The sequence below is a fragment of the Arabidopsis lyrata genome (genome assembly GCF_000004255.2).
Source record: "Arabidopsis lyrata subsp. lyrata unplaced genomic scaffold ARALYscaffold_4, whole genome shotgun sequence".
NCBI classification, from domain to species: domain Eukaryota; kingdom Viridiplantae; phylum Streptophyta; class Magnoliopsida; order Brassicales; family Brassicaceae; genus Arabidopsis; species Arabidopsis lyrata.
Genome location: NW_003302552.1, coordinates 10,274,010 through 10,277,977, shown reverse-complemented (window position 1 = coordinate 10,277,977; position 3,968 = coordinate 10,274,010).

The window sequence follows — 3,968 nt, the reverse complement described above, 5'->3', positions numbered from 1 at the left end:
AAAAAAGGGAGGCCCAAGTTTTTTTTGCACTAGCTGGCTCAGCCACTCTTTCTCACTTCTTGTCTCGTCCTGGCTGGTAGGCGGTGGCGGTGGGTATGACCTCGCGCGTTAGATCATTTCCAACGAAGTACCAAGTCTTCCTCTCGATCCCTATTGTCGACCAGTCCTCCACGTTAGCTCCATCATATGGTCCGGTGATGTTTGTATAGTCATGTTCGAGTAAGACGTTTAGGACAATGTACTAATATCTAAAGTTTCACTTACATAATAGTAGAAATTTACATTTAAAAAACAAAAATTAAGTTACATGACTTAAGGATATTTAGATAGAGAAGAGAAATTAAGATAACAGTTGGAACATTAATATAGAAAAATGTGTGAGTTTCTATTTAAAATTTAAATATCAGAAAAAATTAAAACAATATAGTGGAGTGTGTAGAATTAATTTTTTAGCTCTTATCCATTAAGATGTCATGTTTAGAATTAAACAGTTTATTATCATAAAATAAATATTTAAATTATATTGTAAAATAGAATTTGCCAGATTGAAATTTGGTTAAAAGAAAATATATAAAATGAAAAAATGTATATTAGTATTTAGAATTCAAATATTATCAAAAAATTATATTTATTTCTTACATTCGCCTATTTAGAAGGGTCTTATCTAGTTTTATAATAAAATGTGCTCTAACTCACCTCTATTTTCATATCTAAAATAGAGATTGTTATTTTTTGCTCTATATATATAGATAAACTCTTTTTATTCTATAAAACCATCTCCAATACCCACCTCTATTTTATAGGTATTCAATTTTAAAGTTGATTTTGCTCTAATTTATGCAACTAAAATAGAAAAAACATAGAAATGGATATTGGATTACTATTTTTATATTGTTTCCTATGTTTTAGAGCCATACGAGCAAAATATAATTGTATATTGTGGAATTAAGAAAATGAAAAAAGTAATTAAATTTAGTTTAGATTATGAGAGGTGTCAAATAATCCTTATTTTAAAATTTGTTAACTGATACCTTTGTTTATATTATATATATATATATCAAAATCTTAATATAAAAGCCAAGTAATGTTTTAGAACATATCAGCGCAAAACCAATATTTAAGGATAATAATAATCCTATGGAAAAAGGGGAAAAAAAAGAAAAGCAAATAGAATTGTAGAATAGATTATATAAAACTAGATAAGGCCCGCCTAAATAGGTGGGTATAATATATAAATATAAATTGTTATCGATGATATTTGAATTTTGATTAATATAGCAATCCATTCACTTTCCCTAATATTTAATAGTTTCGTGTTTTTTGTTTTAAACAAAAATTAAGGGGAGTGTATTCAAAGAGTGATTTTTAAAATTTTTTGGTTTTTTTTGTTAAAATCACCTATTATTCAATTAGTGATTTTAAAATCTCTTCCCAAATTCCATGTTATTGAAACTGGAATTTATATAAAATCACTTCAAATAATTTCAAGTCTCTTGTTATTCAATTAAGAATTTTGAAAAACCAAAGCAAATCCACTGTTATTCAAACTTCACAATTTTTTTAAAGAAAAATACTGAAAATAGATTTTTTTTTTTTTTTGAGCAAAGGACTTTTTAATTAACTAATCAAACCGGGTTTGGTACAATAGAGGTCAGAGACCTTTTAGCGAGTGCATCGGCATCTCGATTCTGTTCTCTAGGAGTAAAAGAAAAGCTAGTTCTTGTAAAAGAAGCAGAGATCTTCAATATATCAAAGAGAATTCCATGGAGCTCTTTGGTGGGAGTCTCCGAGTTTAGAGCTTCGACTAATTGCTTTGAATCTGAAGCGATAGAGAGATTTGAGAAGCCCAAATCTGAGGCGTGTTGGAGGGCTTGATAAACAGCGATTGCTTCCGCAAGCAAGGGGGATCTGACGTGCAAAGAGAAGCTTGATCCAGTTCTGCGTGAGCCATCTCTGCGGTTGTGGAAGATCCAGCCGAAACCGGCGATTCGATGCTCCTCATTCCAAGCAGCATCCGTGTGGCATGCAACTGCCATCAGATCGTCGGCTCCTGGGACATTCCTGGTCTGAGTCTGGCATGGCGGTGTAGTCAATTGATCTATTTGCCACTCTTTCGCTAGAGAGACGGCTTGAGTTATAACTTCTCTGGGGGAGGTGTATCGGTCATTGAAGATCCTTTTGTTGCGGGCCAGCCAAATTACCCAAATAATCCAGGGATGGAGAGGACCATTTCCAAGACCACACGAAGGTAAGCTTTGGAGGTGTTTTGATTTCTCTATCAGTTCTCTGAAAGATGCAATCCGGTCTCGGTCCAGCGGTGATTTGTAGGGAGCCAATTCCCAGACTTGGTTAGCAAAAACGCAGGTGGAGAATAGATGCAGTGTAGATTCCTCAGCTCCACAGAAAGGGCACTTGGCTTCTGAATTTATTTTCCTGGCCTGCAAGTTTTCTCCTACAGGTAGAGCTCCTCTCATTGCTTTCCATAACATGAATTTTGTCTTTGGGGAGGTTTTGATTTGCCAAATTTCTGCAGACCACTTGAAGTTGTTCTGAATTGGTGCCTGTTGGGGGGTTTCAGCTTCCTCTTTGATAATCTCATAGTATCCAGACTTCGCAGAATAGTCTCCAGATTTTGCTGGCAGCCAAGCATAGGAGTCCTTGGCCCCAAGTTTGCTCAGTCTTATTGCTAAGATCTCTTTTTCGTATTCTGGAAGCACATGCTGGATCTTTGCTTGGTCCCATTCGCGTGATACAGGGTTGATCAAGTCTGAGACGCAGAGATTTTGAGTCTGTTCAGTTGGAGGTCCCATTGGAGTAAGCGGGGAGCTGATTGAGAGCCAGGGGTCATGCCATAAGCTGGTTTGTTTGCCATCTCCAATCACCTTCCCTAGTTGCCTTTTAAGAAGTTCCTTTCCCACACAAATGCCTCTCCAGCCATGGGACGTAGAGGTTGGTGGCTTGCAATCCAGGAAAGTGGTCTGGTGACAGTATTTTCCGAGTAGGATTCTGGCAAGAAGGCAGTCTGGTTTGGTGAGGATTCGCCAGCTCACTTTTGCTAACAAAGCATCATTAAAACTCTGAATATCACGGAAGCCTAAGCCTCCTTCTGCCTTGGATTTTGTCAGCTTTTTCCAGGAGACCCAGCACATCTTCTTCTTCTCCGGGTTTGAGTCCCACCAGAATCTGGTTAGGGCAGATTGGATGCGTTTGTAGAGGGAATTAGGCAGCTTGAAGCAGGTCATGGTATAGGTTGGCATTGCAGAAAGGACTGACTTCAACATCACCATCTTCCCTGCAGCTGAAAGAAACTTTGAGGACCAACTGCAGGCTTTTTGGCGGATCCGATCTACTATGCTAGTGAAAAGGTCCTTCTTTTTCCTGCCAAAAAGTTCAGGTAGGCCTAGATACTTGCCTAAACCTCCTTCCTTTTGAATTCCCAGCTGAAGTTTGACTCTCTCTTTTACACAAGTCTCAGTTTTTGCTGAGAAAGTAATAGCAGATTTCTGAGTGTTGATCTTCTGGCCTGATGCAGATTCATATTTCTTCAGGATAAGCAGGAGCGTTTCACAGTCCTTTGCATCAGATTTGCAGAAGAACATGGTATCATCCGCAAAAAGGAGGTGGTTCAACCTTGGACTTTTCTTTCCTAATTTAATTCCACTAAGCTTACCATCTCTCTGAGCTTTATTACATAATCCAGATAGGACCTCACTGCAGAGAATAAAGATGAAAGGGGATAGTGGATCACCTTGACGGATGCCACGGGTTGGAGTCACCAGTCCTTGAGCTGATCCATTGAGCAGGTAAGAGTAAGAGACTGTTGAGATACATTGCATGATCCAGGAGATCCATGTTTGGTGAAATCCAAGTCTTTCCATTACTAGACTAATGAAATCCCATTCAATTCTGTCATATGCTTTACTCATGTCAGTTTTGACAGACATGTACACTTTTTTCTTGGCTCCTGA